This window comes from Nomascus leucogenys, chromosome 4 (assembly GCF_006542625.1).
Source record: "Nomascus leucogenys isolate Asia chromosome 4, Asia_NLE_v1, whole genome shotgun sequence".
In the NCBI taxonomy this organism is placed as follows: domain Eukaryota; kingdom Metazoa; phylum Chordata; class Mammalia; order Primates; family Hylobatidae; genus Nomascus; species Nomascus leucogenys.
This window is the reverse complement of record NC_044384.1, coordinates 62,261,085-62,285,023: the sequence shown is the minus strand read 5'-3', so window position 1 is coordinate 62,285,023 and position 23,939 is coordinate 62,261,085.

Here is a 23,939-nt window from a genome sequence, read left to right as displayed (position 1 = left end):
GTGTCTGGAGGTGATGACTAGGATCTCAATGGCCATCTAGGGACAGGATTCAACCTAAAGACGAAGCCTGCACAATGTAAAGGAAACAGCAGAGGTAGAGAAGGAAGCAGAAGTGCCCACCACATCATGACTGGGGCTACCCTATCGCCGGACTTCCTATGGAAAAGAATACGTTTCTTTATGGTTTATATGGATCCAAATTGTGTTTTTCTATTATTTGCAGACAAAATAATCTCACAGACATAAGAGGTTATTAAAATCCATAAAACAGTGCTTTCTGACCATTTAAATGAGTAAGTGGCAGAGCTGGGTTTGATTCCACTTAATAGCCACATGTCTTTGGGCAAGTTGTTTGACCTCTAAGTGAAACAGCCTCATTGTCTGGAGTCACACCCGAGGTTTGTTGTCTCGTGGCCACGGAGAACAATAATGAGGACACACAAAGATTGAGGTTGAGAGCGGAAGTTTAACAGGCAAAAGAAAGAGAAGAGTTCTCTGCTGCAGGGAGGGGTCTCGGAAAAATGGGTTGCCGGATCCGCAGTCAAATGCAGGAGGTTTTATAGATGAGCTGGTGGGGAGGCGGTGTCTGATCTACATAGGCAAGAAAGGGCAAGAAAGACTGGTTAGACCAGTTGTGCTATTTGCATAGGGCGCGAATCTCTAGTATCCCCCATCCAAACCTTTTTTATTATCCAGGCGCGTCTCTGCCTGAGGTGCACCGTGTTGCCCATTTCTTTATTACTGTACACGTGATAACAAAAAAAGGGAAGATGGAGCCTCCGTGTTGGACATGGCTGCCCCCAAGTAGTCCTTTTCCTTTTCTATTGGCACAGCTGCCGTCATTCCCCTGTGCAAGCTTCCATCTTGTTTATCTATGTTTGCAACTCAATTTTTCAGGCTTCTCTTTGTTATGAAAAGAAATGATTTTGGGGGCTGCTTTTTGTTAGAGGGGAAGCCCTGCTGAGGACTCTTGGGGCTCTCACTATCTGCCTAAATAATTTCTTTCTGCCTCCTGTATCATCAGCTTCACTTTCTCGCAGTGTTGTTGCAAATGCAGAGCTATATAGGTAAAGCAGGTAGTTTTAGTGTCAATTGCTTTAACTGTAAAATGAGGACATTATTAGTATCTAGCAAATACTAAATGCTAGATATCTAATGGTATCTAAAACCTCATTGTTATGAGGATGAAATGAAGATCTATGTAAAGACCTTAGAACAGTGTCTGATACGCAGGTATTTTTATCATTGTCATTTTCAGAACACCAGAGTGGACTAGAAAGACCCTGAGGGAGTGTGTCCTAACAGTTGGGCCTAATGGTGAAATTTTACAGCCTTGCACAGTCCCTCTCACAGCCACACTATCTCCTATCTCCACTGCCAGGTCTGCAGTAGAGAATTTAGAGAATTTATGGGTCTTTGGAATACCAGTAGTTTTGGAAATATTGCCCCAAGGGATTCTGGAGATTTAAACCAGAGAAGACGGAGTTCTAAAAGTAGTTAATATTTGTCACTTATTCCTCCTGGCAACCTTTATTGACACGGGGGTTACAGAGATGAACCTGACCCTCATAAACTCAAACTTCAGTGGAAGCAGAGAGACCTGTCCCTGAAAAAATTTACACCAGGTGCTGTGACGAAACTATGCTGAGTGCATAGACGGCCACAAGGGAGAAGGATGCTTCTCTTCCTGGGGGAGTCAGGAAATGACTTACAGGTGAGGTGATGATTGGGAATGTTGAGTAGAAGCTTGAAAGATTGATTGAGATGGGGAGGAGGGGCGGGGAAGCGCTTCCAGGGGCGGAGGCAGGGAGTTAAGGTGGTGCCTTTCAACTCTGGCTGCACATTCAGAATCACCGGAGAACTTCTAAAAAATACCCCTGCTTGGGCCCCACCCCTGAGCAGAGTAATTGGAACCTTTAAGGGTGGGCCCAGGCATTGTCTGTTTTTAAAACTTCTCACATACCTCTAATTTGCAGTCAAGGGTAGAACCATGGATCGAAGAGTAGGTTTGGAAAAAAGTGGGTGGTATGGCAAGGTTGGAGAGCTTAAAGAGAGAGTCTGGTTTGAATTGGGAAGACTGGCAGGAGTCATATGGACGATGATAAAACATATTGTTTTGCAAGTAGCTTTGTTCCTAATTAAAAACAAAAACAAAAACTAACTCGAACACCACTGGCCTCAAGGGGACTGCTTTCATAGAGATGGTAGCATCAGCACTTAATCTTTATCTAGTGAATAAATGAGTCCACCAAAAGCCCAGTCTTTACAAGTTAAACGACTTTTTAGGGGTTTCTTTAGAATCCTTACCAGTTTCTCTTTTTTTCCAGTCTTCCAATCAAAAGTCTGGCTAGCTTTGCAGTGATAGTGATCACGAACCAGTATTCAGAATTTTGCTTGCTCTAGAAAGGCACTTCCTCATCAACCCCTAACCTTGGATGAGGCTAGCTGCTCCCAATCTAATTTCAGCAGTTCAGATTTCAAGCAAAGTATCTACACAACTAATAATCTCATCCTGTTAACATTCCCCTAATCTTCTATGTCTAGTGTGTAATTTGAGGAAGCAGTTGGGCCCTGAAAGCTCTTGGCAGACCTCTTGTCTGATAAATATTTTAGTACTTTCAGTAGCCCTTTAAAATTGGCAGTTCTTGCTCTAAAGATTCATTGAAGTACATGTGATAATTTGAAATTAACATGCTGCCAGATTTTGTGTTTATACAAGTAACTTTGATAGTGCAGTACCAACAAAGGGATTTTGTCAGCCATGAAGGGATAAACACAGCTGTTTTCTTTACTCATGAGAAGGATAGAAAACTAAAATTATAGGGTAGCCTATGGGCCTATGATTTAAATTCTTACACTGACTCTTCCAAAGTCTAAATAAATTAATGATGTTTATTGGGTTAAAAAAAGTGCATTGCAGTCCATGGTATAAAAATCAAAGGTTTTAGAGTAAAATTGTCTTCATAATTTTCTAAAATAGTCAAAGGAGTGCCTAAAGCTGTTTAATTTACTTGAAATCCCTTATTGGGTAAAGAGAAAAACCCATAACTCTCTTTAATTCACAGAATCTTAAGGCATTCTCTTTTTTTTTTCCACTAACTACTCAATTGTACAAAAAGAAGAGTATCTTCAAAATATGATCTGTAAAATCTCTCCCAATTTAAATATCAAATAGAAGATAAATTTGTGTAATTAGAAATAACCTCTGGAGAGGAGTAAGTCTAAAAGAAGGGTGAAATATATAGGTAAATAAACATTCTTTTTAGAATGTTAATCACATAGTAAGTTATTTTCTAGTTTTAGCTTGGTAAGAAATTAGCTTGTTCAGTAAGATATAAACAACTAATCCCTATTAATCTTCATTTGTTCATTCATCTATTGAAGGTCTACTTGGTTTTGGGAATGATGAAACACATGATTAAATTACAGTCCTAGCTCGGGTCACCTTACAAGTTACTGGGGAAGACGGACATGTAAATATTATAGGGTAGTGTGGTAAGAGATGTAGATAAGATATTGCCAAAGAACTACCAAATTGTTGGGAAAAGAATAGCTAGTTTTTAGAAACCAATGCCAATGGATTCTCCATAGAGGAGGTGCTGTTTGGACTAATCTTTGCAGAAGGGGTAGTCCTACTTCTTGGGTAGGGTGATGCACTCAGGGCTATATGCTGATAACTTCCAGATCTCCATCTTCAGCCTAGATCTCTTCATTGGCTTTTGGATTTGTACATACAGATGTCTACCAGGGAACTACATCTAGAAGTACCTCAGGCATCTCAAAGTCCAAAACAAAACCTATTTACCCCACCAAACCTATTCTTTCTCCCACATTGTCTATCTCAGTTAATAATATCACCCTCCCTCCAGTCACTCAAGCACAACCTGGTGTGTTCTCTGTGTTCTGGCTCTTTAATGCTACAAAATAAACCTCCCCAAAACTCAGTGGTGCAGCAATTTCTTACTGTTCTTCCTGATTCTGGAGGTCCATTGGCTCAGGCAGGTAGTTCTTGTTGGGTTATCTTAGGTCATTAAGGGCAGATGTTGTCTGGGGCTGCCATCATCTCATGGCTCAGCTGGACTAGCTGCCCAAGATGGCTCACTCCTGTAGCTGGTGGGTGATGCTGGCTGGTAGCTAGGAGCTCAGCTGGGTGGTTTGGGCTTCTCACGGTGTGAGAGCTGGGTTCTCACTCCAAGAGGCCCAGGCAAACCTTCCTCCATCCTAGCCTTGGAAGTCATGGGAAGTCATGTAGTACCATTTTGCCTCATTCCATCAGTTTGAATGGCCCAGTCCAGAATCAATGTGAGACAACACTACTGGGTGTGGTTCACTGGGGATGATCTTTAGAAACTAGCTACCACACCCTGACTTTACCCTTTCCTCCATTTGCTTTTGAAAGTTCCCTAATCTCTCCATCCCAGCTATTAATGTCCTAGTCCTGCTTCTTGTCCCCTGACACATGGATTATTGCAATAAAAAGCCTCCCTCAACCCAGCTACTCTTCTTGACTTCTATCATGCTTCTCTACAATTCATACAAGACACTCTTCTCAAAGATGGCAAGAGATCCTTAAAGAAAAAAAAATAGACTTTAGGCACAGTGGTAATCCCAGCACTTTGGGAGGCTGTGGCAGGAGGATCACTTGAGACCAGGAGTTTGGGACCAGCCTGAGCAACAAAGTAAGATTCCATCTCTACAAAAAAATAAAATAATTAGCCTGGCATGGTGGCATGTGTCTATAGATCTAGCTACTTGGGAGGCTGAGGTGGGAGGATCGCTTCATCCCAGGACGGTCCAGGCCACAGCGAGCTGTGTCCACACCACTGCCTTCCAGCCTGGGTAACAGAGCAAGATCCTGTCTCAAAAGAGAGAGAGAAAAAAATAGACTTTATATTTAGCAATACAACCTGCTTACAGAAAAGGGCATAGAATATAAATGTACAGCTTAACACATTTTTATAAAGCAAGCTTCCTATAACCACAAGAAATCAAATATTGCCAGCATCCCAGAAGCCCCCTCACATTCTTTCCCAATCACACCATTCATTCCCCTGCCCCGCCAACCAGAAGTACTGTCTTGACTTTTGTGGAAACTACGTCTTTGCTTTGTTTGATTATTTTATCACCTAAGTATTCATCTCCAAAATACCTAGTTTAGTTTTACTTGTTTTAAAATTTTATACAAATGGAATTATACAATACATAGTCTTGTGCCTGGCTTCTTTCATCCAAAATTGTGCAGATGTATTCATCTCATGCCTGTATCTGTAGTTCATTCATTTCATTGCTGTAGAGTATTCCATTGTATGAATATGCTACATGTTATTTATCTATTTTAGAAATTGAGTACAATGATTACTTCTACTTTATTCTTCTTTTTCAAAATAATTTTTGTTATTCTAGTTTCTTTGCTTTTCTATGTAAATTTTAGACTGATCTTGTCTATACAAAAATCTTGCTGAGATTTTGATAAGAATTGTGTGAAACTTGTTTATCAATTTGGGGAAAATTAACCATTTTTCTATGCTGAATATTCCAATCCATGAACACAGGATGTATCTTCATTTATTTAGATCTTTTCCAGTTTCCGTCATCAGCATTTTGTAGCATTTTGTGCATGAGTCCTATACATGTTTCAAATAAATAAATAAATGAAATGAAACGTGAGTCCTGTACATGTTTTGTTAGAGTACACTCACATATTTCATTTCATTCATTCATTTGTGTATGTATGTATGTATGTATGTATGTATGTATTTTTAGAGACAGGATCTCGTTCTGTTGCCCAGGTTGGAGTGCAGTGGCGCGACCATGGCTCACTGCAGCCTCGAACTCCTGGGTGCAAAGCGATCCTCTTGCCTAGCCTTTAAACTCTCTTAACATTTGTTTTTTTTAATGAATAATTGGTACCTATTTGACATTATAGTCACAACATCTATTGACATATAAAGTATATGGGAATAAAAGTTATTTAGAGAAATATTACTTAAGAGAGAAAGCTTTCTGTTTTACTATTTTAAAATGTGTGTTAAACAAATGCTTTATAAGAAAGAACTGATCTTTTGTTGCAGGATTTTCTAGCTGGCTCAACCAGTTAAAAATAACTTACCTAAGCAGCATTATTTGAAAGGTAGAAATTTGGAATTTGGTCTTCAATGTCTACTTTATCCACTGAGATTCTTAGTCTGTAAAATGGTGCTGATGCCTACTACTTGGAAACACTAGATATTTCTAGAAGGTGTTTAATGTTTGTAAAAGATTAACATTATTATTACAGTTACGTGATTGAACACCTTCTTTAGTCTAGGCATTGTGCTAAGGCTTTTACATACATTACCTCTTTGAAGAGTCACAGCAACCCTGCAAGGTACAGATAATAGCTGTTTTCTAGGTGAGGATCCTGAAGCCACAGGCCACAGTCATGTGGCGGCAATGACCTCTCTCCATTGTCTTTGCTTCCGTGCCACCACACTGCCCAAGGGCTCTAACAATTCTTGTCCATTTTTTTTTTTTATCATTCCTAAATCGATTTTAAGATATTGTTTTTACTTTGATTAGGTAGAACTGGAGCTTTTTCTATGGTGTTTGGCTGGACCAAAGTGGCTGTTGTCTAAGTGTTCTGTTTTGCTAGGTTGTTCCTCACCGGGTCCTTTGACTAGAGAGACGAGGACTTTGTTGTTACTAGGTTGGTGCAAAAATAATTGCCGTTTTTGCCATCAAAAGTGATGGCAAGAACCACAATTACTTTTGCACCAGCCTAATATTTTTGCCTGTACTTGCCATCACTTCTGGGTTGTTGACTTCTTCAGCTCCAAGTATTAGCTATACATGGCAAAAAGCAAAGCCAAGCAACTCATCTGTTTGTTACTTGAGTCTCAAGGTTCTTAATAGATCTACTGTTTTCTTTCCACTTTTCAAAGTTTTCTTATGTGTGTTCATACGTTATGTCCAAGGTTTAACATTGTACCTAACGGGAGGAACAGAGAAATTACATCTACTCTATATTTCCTGAAGCAAATTTTCCCTTCCATATTTTTAGCACGTATTATAAATGTTCTCTAAATATCTCATTAGTAACATGAATTCTATTTTACATATCTAATAATACTAGTAGGTGTCCTAAGAGAGCCTTTCAAATGGACACCTATGACCTCGTGTAACTGGTGAAATAAATTAGGCTGGACCAACACAAATTTGAAAATAATTCTACCCTCTCCTGTTGGCCCCTGGCTGACCCTGTATTCTTCAGCCTGACTCACCACTTCTCTTTTGTTCGTTTCTAGTCTTCCTCTCCAGCCTCTCCATCTGTCATTCTCTAACTTCTTCCTTTATTTCTCCTTTTCTCGGTTTCATTGTGTTTTTTTTTTTTTAAACCACGTCTATGGCAAATATACCCAGAGGTACTTTTTAGAAGGCTTAATGACAGTATTTATCAGCAGACTCTAGAAATGTGTTCATGACAGATCAATGCTTATTTTTGTGGCTCAAAGGAAAGTTGTAAAAATTTTTAGAAATTATTAGTATTTTCTTGTGGGAATAGTGAAAGTTAGTTGTGTGTGATCATTTTTTAAGCATCAAAGATTGGAAAGTCTGAAATTGTATTTCAGGTGTGTTCCAACCTACTGACTTTGAATTCATCACTTATTGTTACTGAGGGTCATTTTTCCTTTCTGTAAATATACACATTTCCACCAACTATTCCCATGGAAATCTAGGAAGTCAGATGCAAATAGAATATGGTTGATATTCAACAATATTCTGCCTGAAGCAATATCAAGATAGGGTATGTACTCTGCCCTTCTTGAAGGACTAGCAGTAGCTGTTAGGGTGAATCCTACTGGATCAGTGAGGAAAATCTACAATGAGCTAACCTGAGAAAACTGTGCATGCTTTGTAAAGTATAATCTATTTTTCTCAGTCGTTCTAGGAGCTGCCATATCACAGGACACAATGCAGCCAGTGACGTGTGTGTTCTGCTGTCAGCTGTATCAGTTAAATTACAGAAGGGCTGGACATGGTGGCTCACACCTGTAATCCCAGCACTTTGGGAGGCTGAGGCGGGCGGATCACGAGGTCAGGAGTTTGAGACCAGCCTGACCAACATGGTGAAACCCCTTCTCTACTAAAAATATAAAAATTAGCCGGACGTGGTGGTGCATGCCTGTAATCTCAGCTACTCAGGAGGCTGAGGCAGGAGAATCGCTTGAACCCGGGAGGCGGAGGTTGCAGTGAGCTGAGATTGCGCCATTGCACTCCAGCCTGAGCAAGAAGAGCAAGACGCTGTCTCAAAAAAAAAAAAAAAAAAAAAAAATTACAGAAGATGTGCCCACTAGGGGGCACATTTTCTGAAACAAAATGAGGTACTAAAACACAATGCAAATGTCAGGTGAGTCTTGATACTCTTTAGTTGCACAAGCAAATCTAATTAATTGTTAAACTTCCAACGTTATCATATACTAAATTGACAGCTGACAAATGCAAAACAAACCAGTTAAAAATGAAAGAGCCTCTTTGTTAGGCCAAATATAAGGAAATAATCAATCTCACATCATTTAATTCTGATCTTAAAATCTCACTTGCCGGCCGGGCGCGGTGGCTCACGCCTGTAATCCCAGCACTTTGGGAGGCCCAGGCGGGCGGATCACGAGGTCAGGAGATCGAGACCATCCTGGCTAACACAGTGAAACCCCGTCTCTACTAAAAATACAAAAAACTAGCCAGGTGAGGTGGCGGGCACCTGTAGTCCCAGCTACTCGGGAGGCTGAGGCAGGAGAATGGCGTGAACCCCGGGGGGCGGAGCCTGCAGTGAGCCGAGATCGCGCCACTGCACTCCAGCCTGGGCGACAGCGAGACTCTGTCTCAAAAGAAAAAAAAAAAATCTGTCACTTGCCACGTTTTTATTTATAAGTGACAAAAAATGTTAAAAAATGGATAATGCTCAGTGTTGGAAAGGAGGGACAGAGAAGAGGCACCCTGCTATATAGTCAATGGAAGGATAAATTGGCAAACATTTTGGAAGGGTAATTTTACAGTCTTCCAAAATTTAAAACACACATCATTTGACCCAGTAATTCTACTACTGGGAATTTACCTTATGGGATACATTTGCAAAAGTATTAATTAAATGCATACAGAGATGTTCATTAGAGCATTAATTGTAATGAAAAAATTCTGGGCCAGACACCATGCTCAAGCCTGTAATCCTAGCACTTAGGGAGGCCAAGGTGGGTGGATCACTTGAGGTCAGGAGTTCAAAACCAGCCTGGCCAACATGGTGAAACCCCATCTGTATTAAAAATACAAAAAAAATTAGCCAGATGTGGTGGTGGGCGCCTGTAGTCCCGGCTACTCAGGATGCTGAGGCAGGAGAATCGCTTGAACCTGGGAGGCAGAGGTTGTAGTGAGCCAAGATGGAGCCACCGCACTCCAGCCTGGATGACACAGCGAGACTCCATCTCAAAAAAAAAAAAGAAAAAGAAAAACTGGAAATAATCTAAGCATCCGTTAGTAGGAGACTAATTAAATAAATTGTGGCATGCAATGAAATAATGTGCTGCTGTTAAAAAGAATGAAATAAATTTACACATTTCATGTAAAGACTTCTAAGACATATTATGAAGTGAGAAAAATGGCAAAATATAGTCAGTATTTACTATATCATTTGTATAAATGTTTTCAAGACTATACACATATATGCTGATATTTGTATAAACAATTCTTGAAGGATAAATAATTACAGACTCTAATTATATTTAAAGAAAAGGGCTGGAAGTTGATGGAGAGGGAGACTTCATTTTACATCATTTTATACTGTTTGGATTTTTTTTTTTGCCATCTATGTATCTTATGTTTTAAAACATCCCCTCTCCCATGGGGAGAGATAACTGCCCAATACATCCATTCAAACAGTTTATAAAACTCAAAATTTTATAGCCTCATAATTCTAGACTTGAGATCTTCTTGTCTCATACATAAGAAAATTGAGGTCGAGAGCATTCAGATGATTGAGACTTGAAAGTGATTCAGCAAGCTGGTAACAAGCCAAGATGAGGCAGGTCCTCCTCTGACATGGCCCCAGGCCAAGCGACTGACTATTGCACTCCACTATCTTGATTTTGTGGTGTCTGGGAAATTTCTCCAAGTGTGCCTCAAATTTCAATTCATTTAGACCCCAGTATTAGAAAACCATTTCCTGAAAAGTGTCATACATTATATGTATTAAGCAATGGCCTCAAAGTTAGTCATTGTTTTTCACTGAATAATTTTGAAGTGGCTTAAATGCATGGGAACTACAATCCCCTTCAAACTGAGGTTACTGCTGGTGGCCAGACACCCTTCAGATTCATGGGTGATTCAATACACCTGCGAGGTGCAGTGTAGCCTTTCAGTCCACAATTGTGTTCACGGCACACACGTGTGAGCTGTCAGGCAGCTCAGGGCATTGCATGAAGGTAACTAGAAACACAATTTGCACCTCTTTATAAACTAGTGTAGTTCAAATCTTCCCTCATTTTTAAGTTCTTTTTTATTGAGGTGTAACTTACATTCAGTAATGTGCCAAGTCCTAAGTGTTCAGGTCAATAAATTTTTACAAACACACACATGTGCACACCCCCCTATAGCCACCACCCAGATCAAACACCCAGGGGGCTTCCTCAGGCCACCTCTTATCAATTTCCCACAAAGGTAACCATTATTCTGGCCTTTAACAGCAAAGGTTCATTTTCAAGGCTTCACTATTAAAAAACAACATCAACAACAAAAAACAACCAACTAATGGCATGGGGTCGTAGGCTGGATATGGAAGGGCAGCCAAGAGTGTTTTAATCTATTTTATTAAAAAAAGAAAAAACAAACAAAAAAACTCTGTTACTGTCTTTTAACTTATCTTCCTTGCTCACTGTGTTCTTTTAAAATATAACTGTGTGAAAGATCTTAGATTTAATACATCTCTTTTAAAGGATAATTTTTCTAGACTTCTCTTTTTATGATTTATTTGTGCTTGAACTTTTGGCATGCTCTAGAGATCAGAGAAAGCCTAACGACGCGGAAGGAGGAAAATAACTTCAGAAGGACATTGATTTTCTTTTTTAGTCTTAAGTTCAATTTTCATACCTGTTCTATTTCTCACTGCTTTGACTCTGGACCAACACTTAGCTCTAAATATTCACCAACGTGTGTGCATACTATTGCAGAATATACATATCGAAATATTATTGTTTATTATTTAGTGCTTTAGAATAACTGCAGGAAGATTACATAGTTTCAGCATAGAGATTTCAGGGAGGAAGCAGGTTCTGAAATGGATTTTGTTTAAAGTGTGGGGGTAATTACTCTGGAGTCCCAAAGCAGCAACTTAAAGGATGCTGAAATTGGACCCAAGTGCAAAGGGAGTGTCTGGTATGGAACATCAATGTACTGGGGTTGGGGGTAGCTCCTGATTGGGTGCAACCCAACCCAGAGTTCCACATCTGGCCATCAGCTGACCTAATGTGACCCTTCCTACCAAAAGTAGATGCCCTCTGCTGGCATCTGTTGGGACTGAGAACACTCCAACACCCTTTCAGCTGTGCTGAAGGAAGCTAACAACTTTCAAGAGGCTGGAGGTGGCAGTGGCAAAGCCAGCTCTGTCCCTTACAGACAGTAGCCCTGTCCCCTACAGACAGTAACCCTGTCCCCAGACACTTAAAGTCAGAGAGCTAAGACTTCAATAGAAAAGCTTACAAAACAACTGGATGCAAACTTCATGCAGCATCATAGTGAACAGTAAAGATCAGATTCATGGCTGATCCGGTATAAAACTATAAAAGCACTCTTCTCTATACGTTCAAAATGTGGAAGCAAAACTGATCATTGATATTTATTTAAAATCTTGATTGTCCCACCATGCCACATACTTTCCCTTTAGACTACTCTTTACAACTATTTTCTGAGGCTATTTAACAACAAATACAAACATATTGAGAGTGGTGAAAGAAAACAGGAGTGCTGTTAATTAGAGGTAAAACCACAAGCTGACACAAAATGATATTTTGCTCTAGAAATGAGAATTAGGAGGTGGGAGCTGATGCTGCTTTTTCAGATGGAGCCCCGGGGGGCCGTGGCTGGCCTGGAGCTGGGGTGGCAGAGTCTCTCTCCTGGTTTTGCTCTCGCAGAGCGTGACATCTCCCTGGAGCAAGGTGGGACCACTGCTGAGCTCACATCAGTCACTGTACTTCCTAGGAAGGTTTCTGACACAACGCCATTCCCTATAAGTTAGGATTTTTGCACATGGGACAAAACAAAGACAACAGCTCATCTCTCTTGACCCTGGTAGGCATTTAAGTGAAAACCCGAATCAATGATACATTGCCCTGGGATTTATATTTTTCTGGAAAAAGAAAAGAACAATCTCTGCCTACATCTGCATATCTAAAAGATGGATATAAAATGAAAGCCTCCTCCACTCCAAAAGGAAAGCAAAAGAGTGTTAATGAAAATCAAATGACCAAGGTCATTGACCATGTTATAGTACATCTGAGTGATGCAGAGGGGTAGTAGAGGTGATAGGAAACAGGTACACACAAAGGGGAAGCTGCAATTTTGTCTTCCTTTCAGGAATGTGGGCAAGAAAGTGAGTAAGCAATATATGACAGTTCTCCGGACCTGTTAGGTTAGTATTATAATCTGGGAGTAGGGGGGAATGTCTACAACATAAGTGTCTCATTAAAACAAAGAGGAGGGGACCGGGCATGGTGGCTCATGCCTGTAATGCCAGCACTTTGGGAGGCCGAGGCAGGAGGATCACTTAAGGCCAGGAATTCAAGACCACCCTAGGTAACATAGTGAGACCCCATCTCTACAAAAATAAAAGAAACTTAGTCTGGTGTGATGGCGTGTGCCTGTAGTCCTAGTTGGAGGATCAACTGAGTGAGCCCAGGAGTTCAAGGTTATAGTGAGCTACAGCTGTGCCAATGCACTCCAGCCTAGGCAACAGAGCAAAACCCAGTCTCTAAGAATAAAAAGTAAATAAATTAAAACAAAGAGGAGGGGAAAGGAAGGATATTTCCATGTGAAATAAAAGAGTATAATTTTGAAAGAAATAGTTGCACTTCTTGGCTGGGCACGGTGGCTCACGCCTGTAATCCCAGCACTTTTGGAAGCCAAGGGGGGTGGATCACCTGAAGTCAGGAGTTCAAGACTAGCCTGGCCAACATGGGGAAACCCCGTCTCTACTAAAAATAATAAAATTAGCCTGGTGTGGTGGCCGATGCCTATAATCCCAGCTACTTGGGAGGCTGGGGCAGGAGAATTGCTTAAACCCCGGAGGCAGAGGTTGCAGTGAGCCAAGATGGCACCACTGCACTCCAGCCTGGGCCACAGAGTGAGACTCAGTCTCAAAAAAGAAAAAAAAAAAGAGACAGAGAGAAATATTTGCACTTCTTTATGGCATTAAGCTGTGCTTAAGCAAGGATATTATTGGTAAGCACTTGATAAATGTCAGCTATAATTACAGGCATATCTCATTTTACTGTACCTTGCTTTACTGGGTTTCACAGATATTGCATTTTTTACAAATGGAAGGTTTGTGGCAACCCTGCATTGAGCAAGTCTATCTGTTCCATTTTTCCAACAGCATGTATTCACTTCCTGTCTCTGTGTTACATTTTGGTAATTCTTGTAATATTTCAAATTTTTCATAATTATATGTATTATGACGATCTTTGATGTTACTATTGCAATTTTTTTGGGGTGCCACAAACCACACCCATATAAGATGGCAAATGACATCAATCAATATTGTGTGTTCTGACTTCTCCACCAAATGTGCCACTGGGTGGCCATTCCCTCATCTCTCTCCCTCTCCTCAGGCCTCCCTGTTCCCTGAGGCACAACAATTTTGAAATTAGGCCAATAAATATGCTTACAATGGTCTCTAAGAGTTCAAATGAAAGGAAGAGCACACATCTCTCTCTTTAAATCAAAAGCAAGAAATGATTAAGCTTAGTGAGGAAGGCATGTCAAAAACCAACATAGGCTAAAAGCCAGGCCTCTTGTGCTGAACAGACATGTTGTGAAAGCAAAAACAATGTGAAATGCAAAAGAAGAAAATGTAAAATGCTACTCCAGTCAACACACGAATAATAAGAAAGTGAAACAACCTCATTGCTGATATAGCTAAGGTTTGAGTGGTGTAGATAGAAGATCAAACCAGCCATGCCATTCCCTTAAGACAAAGCCTAATCCAGAGCAAGCCCCTAACTCTCTTCAATTCTATGAAGGCTCAGAGAGGTGAGGAAGTTACAGAAGAAAAGTTGGAAGCCAGCAGAAGTTGCTTCAAGAGGTTTAAGGAAAGAGGGCATCACCATAGCATGAAAGTACAAGATGAATCCCAAGCGCTGATGGAGAAGCTGCAGCAACTTATCCAGAAGATCTAGCTAAGATAATTGATGAAGGTGGGTACGCTCAACAGTAGATTTTAAATGTAGACAAAACAGCCTTCTGTTGGAAGAAGATGCCATCTAGGCCTTTCATAGCTAGAGAGAAGTCAATGCCTGGCTTCAAAGCTTCAAAGAACAAGCCAACTCTCTTGTTAGGGGCTCAGGCAGCTGGTGACTTTAAGTTGAAGCTAGTGTTCATTTACCTTTCTGAAAATCCCAGGGCTCCTAAGAATTATGCTAAATCTACTCTTCCCACACCCCCTAAATGAAACAACAAAACCTGGATGACAGTCTTTCTCTCTTTCTTTCTTTCTTTCTTTCTTTCTTTCTTTCTTTCTTTCTTTCTTTCTTTCTTTCTTTCTTTCTTCTTTCTTTCTTTCTTCTTTCTTTCTTTCTTTCTCTCTCTCTCTTTCTTCTTTCTTTCTTTCTTTCTTCTTTCTTCTTTCTTTCTTTCTTTCTTTCTTTTCTTTTCTTTTCTTTCCTTCTTCTTTCTTTTTTTTTGAGACAGAATCTTGCTCTGTTGCCCAGGCTGTAGTGCAGTAGCACGATTTCAGCTCACTGCAACCTCTGCCTCCTGAGTTCAAGCAATTCTCCTGCCTCAGTCTCCCAAGTAGCTGGGATTACAGGTGCCTGCCACCACGCCTGGCTAATTTTTATATTTTTAATAGAGATGGGGCTTCACCATGTTGGTCAGGCTGGTCTCAAACTCCTGATCTCAAGTGATCCGCCTTCCTCGGCCTCGCAAAGTGCTGGGATTACAGGTGTGAGCCACCATGCCCGGCCAACAGTATATCTCTTTATAGTATGGTTTACTGAATATTTTAACCCCATTGTTGAGACCTACCGCTCAGAAATAAAAATTTCTTTCAAAATATTACTGCTAATTGACAGTGCACCTGGTCACCCAAGAGCTCTGACAGAGATGTACAAGGAGATTAATGTTGTTCTCATGCCTGCTAACACAACATCCATTCTTCAGCCCATGGGTCAAGGAGTCATTTTGACTTTCAAGTCTTATTATTTAATAAATACATTTTGTAAGGTTAGAGCTGCAATAATGATTCTGCTGACAGCTCTGAGCAAATATACTGAAAACCTTCTGGAAAAGACTCACCATCCTATATGCCATTAAGGACATTGGTGATTCATGGAAGGAGGTCAAAATATCAACATTAACAGAAGTTCAGAAGAAGTTGATTCTCTGGAACCTCAAAGTTGAACCCCTCAAAGTTAATCGTCATGGATAAAGTTGGACCCCTCAAAATTCATCCTCATGGATGACTTTGAGGGGTTCAAGACTTCAGTGGAGGAAGGAACATCAGATGGGATGGAAATAGCACAAGAACTCGAATTAGAAGTGGAGGCTGAAGATGTGACTGAATTGCTGCAATCTCATGAACAAACTTGAATGGATGAGGAGTTGCTTCTATGGATGAGCAAAGAAAGTGGTTTCTTGAGATGGAATCCACTCTTGCTGAAGATGCTGTGAACACTGTTGAAATGACAACAAATTATTTCAAATATTACATGAACTTACTTGATAAAGCAGTGGCAGGGTTTGAGAGAATTGACTTCAATTTTGAAACAAGTTCTACTGTGGTGGGTAAAATTCTATTAAACGGTATCCTGTGTTGCAGAAAAATCTTTCATGGAAGACAGAGTCAATCAATGAGGCAAATTTCATTGTTGTCTTATTTTAAGAAATTGCCACAGCCATTCCAAACTTCAGCAACCACATCCCTGATCAATCAGTAGCTATCAACATTGAGGCAAGACCCTCCACCAGCAAAAAGATTACAACTTGCTGAAGGCTCAGATAATCATTAGCGTTACCAACCCAAATGCTCAACAATGATAGACTGGAGAAAGAAAATGTGCCACATATACACCATGGAATACTATGCAGCCATAAAGAAGAATGAGTTCATGTCCTTTGCAGGGACATGGATGAAGCTGGAAACCATCATTCTCAGCAGACTAACACAGGAACAGAAAACCAAACATGCATGTTCTCACTCATAAGTGGGAGTTTAACAATAAGAACACATGGACACAGGGAGGGGAACATCACACACTGGGGCATGTAGAGGGGTGGGAGGCAAGGGTAGGGAGAGCATTAGGACAAATACCTAAGGCATGAGGGGCTTAAAACCTAGATGATGGGTTGATAGGTGCAGCAAACCACCATGGCACATGTATACCTATGTAACAAACCTGCATGTTCTGCACATGTGTCCCAGAACTTAAAGTAAAAAAAGGAAAAGAAAAGAAACCAGTAGTTGCCCCTACTATCTGTTCTTCCTTTTTCCTTAGCGGAAAAATCTACACGTTTTTATTGGGCACAAGGCCTACTCAGAAGAAAATATATATTTCTACACCAGCGTTGTAGCTAAGTGCAACCACAGTGGTGAAGTCCTATGCAATATGTACATCTTGTTTTTTTTTGTTGTTGTTTTTTTTTTGTTTGAGACGGAGTCTTGCTCTGTCACCCAGGCTGGAGTGCAGTGGCGCGATCTCACTGCAAGCTCCGCCTCCCGGGTTCACGCCATTTTCCTGCCTCAGCCTCTCCGAGTAGCTGGGACTACAGGCGCCCATCACCAGGCCCGGCTAATTTTTTGTATTTTTAGTAGAGACGGGGTTTCACCGTGGTCTGGATCTCCGGACCTCGTGATCCGCCTGCATATGTAAATCTTGTGAGAAGATATTTAAATGGAGTGGACATTCCCATTTCCTCTTCTTCTCTCTTTCTCCTGGCTATAAAGTAGATGTGATGGTTGGAGCTAGAGTGACCATCTGGAACCACCTGGTGAACTTGAGCTTGAGACTCTAACACTGCAGAGTGTCATACCAACTGTGATGATCTACTCAGACTTCTAAGTAAGACAGCAATAAACTTCATTCTGATTTAAGCCACTGTTACTTTGAGCTTTTTCTATTACAGTCAAGTCTAATCCTAGCCGATATATGCTCCCTTCAACTTTTCCTCAGGCACTGAGAGAAAAGACAGAGCACAAAAGATGCAACCTCAGACTGAATTTCTAAGAGGAAAACGAGTCTCAGGGCAGTGGGAAAAAGTAATAAAGAAAAGTAATAAATAAAAATTCATCCACACTGTAACTGCAAAAATAGAAAACATGGATAGAGCCCCACATGTTAAAGAGTAGTATGGAGAGGAGGATTATATGAAAATGCAAAAATACAGCAAAAAAAAAAAAGGAACGAAAGATTCAAACTATATCTGGAAAGAAACATACCTTTAAAATGTGAAGGAAAATTCCTAAAACTAAAGTTTTGTAGTCTAGGAAAAAAATTTGAAGTACAGATGGTCCCTGATTTATGATGGTTTCACTTGCAATGTTTTGACCTTACAAAAATGCAAAAGTGATATGCATTCCGTAGATGATGTTTGGTAGGTTAGCTGTATTAATGCATTTTTTTTACTTATATACAATACTTTCAACTTATGATGGGTTTATCAGGACATAACCCCACTGTAAGTTGAGGAGCATCTGTGTATGAATTCAATGAAACAAGAAATCAAAGGTGACGTAAGGCAACAGAAAACTGAGATTGCAATGTGTGATGGTTAAATTTATGTGTTAACTTGATCGGGCCAGGGTATGCTCAGGCACTTGGTCAAACATTCTAGGTGTGTCTGTGAAGATGTTTCTGGATGAGACTGAAATTTGAATCAATAGACCAAGTAAAGCAGATTGTTCTCTCTAATGTGGGTTGGCCTCATGCAATCAGTTGAGGATCTGAATAGAACAAAAAGGCTGAGTAAAAGGGAAGCTCCTCCTACTTGACTGCTTTGAGCTGGGACGTCAGTCTTTTCCAGCCTTTGGACTCAAACTGAAACGTTGGCTCTTCTTGGGTGTCAACCTTGCACACTTTTGGATAGGAACTTATACTATTGGCTCTCCTGACTCTCAGGCTTTTGGGCCAAGTTAAATCTAGACTACAGCCTAAAATTAGTTTTTGCATTCGTAAGTCATTTAAAAATAGTTTTGACATATGAAATACAAATGTGTCTGTCCATGTAATTTTAACTGGAACACGGCCACACCCATTCATGTCTTACTATCCATGGCTGCATTTGCTATATAAGACAAATATGTAGTCGCAATAAGACTATGTCTGGCAAAGAGGAATATTTATTATTTTTCCTTACAGATCTGATTTAGATAGAACAAAACGTGGAGGAAAATTTTTTTTTTATTAATTTTTTTTGCACACAGAACAATAAACATTTTCTAAAAATACATACAAACAAAAAGATGCATATCAAACATATTAGGAAGGTTGCACATGGGAAGACGGGGAATAGAAATGGGGGGTGGGAATGAAAGAAAATAAATGAGAGAGGGACTTTGTATGGATCAATGATAATAACTCAATCCTCTATGTCTTTGACAAAGAAGAAGGAGAAGGAAGAGGAAGAAAAAGAAAGTGGGATAAAGGATCAGAAAGGGAGGAAAATAGAAAAAATTAGAGTATGACTCCAGGGTAGACCTGTTTTGATGTTGCTGGGTTGGTTGGTTGGTTTGTTTGTTGTATTTTTCAAATATTTTGCCATGTTGGCCAGGCTGGTCTCGAACTCCTAGCCTCAAGTGATCAATCCGCCTCGGCCTCCCAGAGTGCTGGGACTACAGGCGTGAGCCACCACGTCCAGCCCCCACACTGCGTCTGGCGTCTGTGGTAGACCTCCCAGACGGGGCGGTCGGGCAGAGGCCCTCCCCACATCCCAGACGGGGCGGTCGGGCAGAGGTGCTCCACACTTCCCAGACGATGGGCGGCCGGGCAGAAGCGCTCCTCACATCCCAGACGGGGCAGCCGGGCAGAGACGCTCCTCACATCCCAGACGGGGCAGCCGGGCAGAGACGCTCCTCACTTCCCAGACGGTGTGGCGGGGCAGAGGCGCTCCTCACTTCCTAGACGGGGTGGCAGCCGGGCAGAGGCGCTCCTCACATCCCAGACGGGGCGGTCGGGCAGGGGCGCTCCACACATCCCAGATGGGGCGGCCAGGCAGAGACGCCCCTCACTTCCTAGACGTGGTGGCGGCCGGGCAGAGGCGCTCCTCAGTTCCCAGACGATGGGCGGCCCGGCAGAGACGCTCCTCACTTCCTAGACGGGGTGGTCGGGCAGAGGCGCTCCTCATATCCCAGACGATGGGCGGCCAGTCAGAGACGCTCCCCACCTCCCAGACGAGGCGGCGGCCCAGCAGAGGCTGCAATCGTAGCACCCTGGGAGGTCAAGGCAGGCGGCTGGGAGGCGGAGGCTGCGGCAAGCCGAGACCACGCCATCTCACTCCAGCCCGGGCAACACCGAGCACCGAGTCAGCGAGACTCCGTCTGCAGTCCGAGTACCTCGGGAGGCCAAGGCGGGGAGAGAGAGAGAGAGAGAGAAAAGGAAAATTTAATAACCCTTCCTCTAAACCAAATTGTCTGCGTCTTCCTTAAAAATAAATAAGCTAAAAGATTTTGAACAAAAATTCCATAGCCTAGATCTAAAAGTAAACAACCAGACTTCCAAGTTCCAAAAATAAAAGTACACACTTAAAGCAAAGAAAACAGAAATCATTAAGCAAAACATAGGTTGTATTAAAACTATAAATATATTCTGATGAAAAATTAACATCAAGTATATGACATATAAATAAAATACATGTAGTAAATACATAGGAGAAAAAAATCAGATTGGGCTAAAAAAAGATTACATGTCATATATAAGAGAGTTAGAAACAAAGTTATTCAGAAAGATAAAAGGGAGGGCCAGGCACGGTGGGTCACGCCTGTAATCCCAGCACTTTGAGAGGCCAAGGCGGGTGGATCACCTGAGGTCAGGAGTTCCAGAGCAGCCTGGCCGAAATGGCGAAACCCCATCTCTACTAAAAATACAAAAATTAGACAGGCGTGGTGGCACGTGCCTGTAGTCTCAGCTACTCGGGAGGCTGGGGCAGGAGAATTGCTTGAATCCGGGAGGCAGAGGTTGCAGTGAGCCGAGATCAAGCCACTGCACTCCAGCCTGGGTGACAGAGTGAGACTCCGTCTTGAAAAAAAAAAAAGAAAAAAAAGAAAGGTAAAAGGGAAAGATAGATTAATAAATCTCAAGACAATGAAAGCAAAAAGAGAGCTGGTATCAATATCAGTCAAGGATGAATTCAAAACAAAGAAAAAGTTGAAAAATGATAAAGAGAAATTTTATGATGATAAAGAAGTGAGGCTTTACCTATGATAAATCTTTATGGACTAAATTGCATATTCTTCAAATACATTAAGAAAAAATTGCAAATGCACAAAGAATTTTAAAAAGACAATAAGAGTAAAAAACACTAATTCCTTGGGAAACTCATTTCCAGTTCTTTGAAAAATACTATAGAATAGGCCGGGCACGGTGGCTCACGTCTGTAATTTCAGCACTTTGGGAGGCTGAGGCAGGTGGATAACGAGGTCAGGAGACTGAGACCATCTTTGCTAACACGGTGAAACCCCGTCTCTACTAAAAATACAAAAAATTAGACAGGCATGGTGGCGGGTGCCTGTAGTCCCAGCTACTCGGGAGGCTGAGGCAGGAGAATAGCGGGAACCCAGGAGGCAGAGCTTGCAGTGAGCCTAGATCACGACACTGCATTCCAGCCTGGGCGACAGAGTGAGACTCCATCTCGGAAAAAAAAAAAGAAAAGAAAAAGAAAAATACTAAAGAATAGCTAGAGGCCAGGCGCAGTGGCTCAGGCCTTTAATCCCAGCACTTTGGGAGGCCAAGGCAGGCAGATCACCTGAGGTTGGGAGTTTAGAGACCAGTCTGGCCAACATGGTGAAACCCCGTCTCTACTAAAAAAAAAAAAAATACAAAAATTAGCTGCGTGTGATGGTGCACACCTGTAATCCCAGCTATTCAGGAGGCTGAGACAGGAGAATCACTTGAACCCTGGAGGTGGTTGCAGTGAGCTGAGATTGTGCCACAGCATTCCAGCCTATGCGACAGAGCAAGATTCCGTCAAAAAAAAAAAAAAAAAAAAAAAAAGAGCTAGAAAATAAGGAAAATGATTATGCAAAAAAAAAAAAAAAAAAACTAAAAGAGAAGAGAATTGAAGGAGACTAGTCCTAACAGAAATGAGCATTGATTCCAAAACTTCAACAATTAACTGACCAATGGAGTAGATTAAAAAGTCCAGAAATAAAACAAACAAAAAAAAAGAAGTATTTTTAGGTGATAAAAATCTGTGGGACAAAAGTAATTATTCAATAAACATTGTTGGTTCAATTCACTAACCATTTAAAGAAAAGCATATTTTAACTCTTGCCTTACTCCAAAATAAATTTGAGGCAGAAATATGAAGCAATTGAAATGCTAGGAAATGCTAGAAAAATTGTGAACAAAGTGAGAAAATTTTAAGTACATATTGTTGAAGTAGATCTTCTTTCTAAGCAGAACACAACCCCACAAGCCAAAAAAAAAAAAAAAGGCATACATTTAATTTGATGAAAATATAAGGTTTCTGTTTAGCTTTAAAAAAACAATCACTCAATATAGTTTTAGAAAACAAGCAACAGGCTGGGTGTGGTGGCCCACAACTGTCATCTCAGCACTTTGGGAGGCCGAGGTGAGTGGATCCCTTGAGCCCAGGAATTCCAGACCAGCCTGGGCAACATAGTGAAACTCTGCCTCTACAAAAAATACAAAAAATTAGCCAGGTGTGGTGGTGGGCCTGTAGTCCTAACTACTCAGGTGGCTGAGGTGGGAGAATCACTTGAGCCCGGGAGGTTGCAGTGAGCCATGATGGGGCCATTGCACTCCAGCCTGGGCAACAGAGTGAGACCCTGTCTCCAAACAAACAAACAAACAAAAACAGGGAAGTAGTTGCCACGCACATCATTGAAAAGGGCTAATTTCATTGACAGATTTAAAATTTCTTATTCAAAAAATATTTGATAAAATTGAGTTTGTGGAGTGTGTGAGTAAACACATTACAAACTCCTGAAAACCTTTTGTTTTAGTTTTAAAAATTCTTTATTGAGATAACATTGACATGTAAAAAACTGCACATATTTAAATGATTTGATCAGTTTTGACATATAGATAAATCTGTGAAACTATGACAGCATGAAAATAATGAAGATATCTGTCACCTCAAAATGTCCTTGTGTCCCTGCAATCTCTCCCTCCGTCACTCCTCTTTTCCAGCCCCAGTCCCTAGGCAACCACTGAACTGTTTTTTTGCTCTTACGGATTAGTTTGCATTTTTATCATTGTATACACATGGAATTATACAGTAATACTCTTTTTTTGTGTGGCTTAACTCAGCATAAATATTTTGAGATTCATGCGTGTTGTTGTATATATCAATAGTTCATTCTTTTTTCTTTTTTAATTTTTTTTTTTTGAGACGGAATCTCCCTCTGTCGCCCAGGCTGGAGTGCAGTGGCATGATCTCGGCTCACTGCAACCTCCGCCTCCCAGGTTCAAGCGATTCTCCTGCCTCAGGCTCTGGAGTAGCTGGGATTACAGGTGTGCACCATGCCCGGCTAATTTTTGTATTTTTAGTAGAGATGGGGTTTCGCCATGTTGGCCAGGCTGGTCTCAAACTGCTGACCTCAGGTGATCTGCCTGCCTCTGCCTCCCAAAGTGCTGGGATTACAGGCGTGAGCCACCATGCCTGGCCAGTTCATTCTTAATCATTGATAAGTATTCCATCATCAGAATGTTCTACAATTCATCTAGCCATTCACCTGTTGATGGACACTTGGGTTGTTTCCAGGTTGGAGTTATTGCAAGTGGAGCTGCAATGAGCATTGGCATACAAGTGTCATATGGACATATGCTTTTATTTCTGTTGGATGAATATCTATCTAGGGGTGGTATATCCTGATATAGAAAAATATCCAAGATATGTCACTAAATTTAAAAATTGAATATAGCATGTATACTTGAGTCTCATTCATGTACATTTTTAAAAGATACACAATTTTGTATGTGCTTCATCACTAATTTCACAGTTTTGCTGAACTCCAAATGTCTGGCAATTAAAATCAATATTTCATTAAAACAATAACTAAAGCATATTATACCACCACAGAATGAAACTGCTGGGTTACAAGAATAAATCTGGAATTAATTAAAACATTAAAATATTAGTTAAAAATTTACTAGTCATATTTTTAGATGATAGACGTCTGTGGGACAAGAGTAATTACTTAATAAGTGGTGTTGGTTCAATTGGTTAACCATTTAGGGAAAAATATAAGTTTCAATTCCTGTCTTATTTCAAAATAAATTCAAGGCAGTGTTTCATGTAAAATATAAAGTAATCAAAATGGTTGAAAATTTTGTGCGAAATGTGAAATTTTGAAATATAATTTTGAAGTAAATTTTAAATATAATTTTGAAGCAGGTCACAACCCCACAAGTGAAAAAATAAAACATGCAATTAATTTGTGGAAAATATAAGGTTACTGTTTGGCTAAAATAAAAGTTACATAAATATAGTTTTTAAAAAACAACCAATAAAACTAAGAAAAT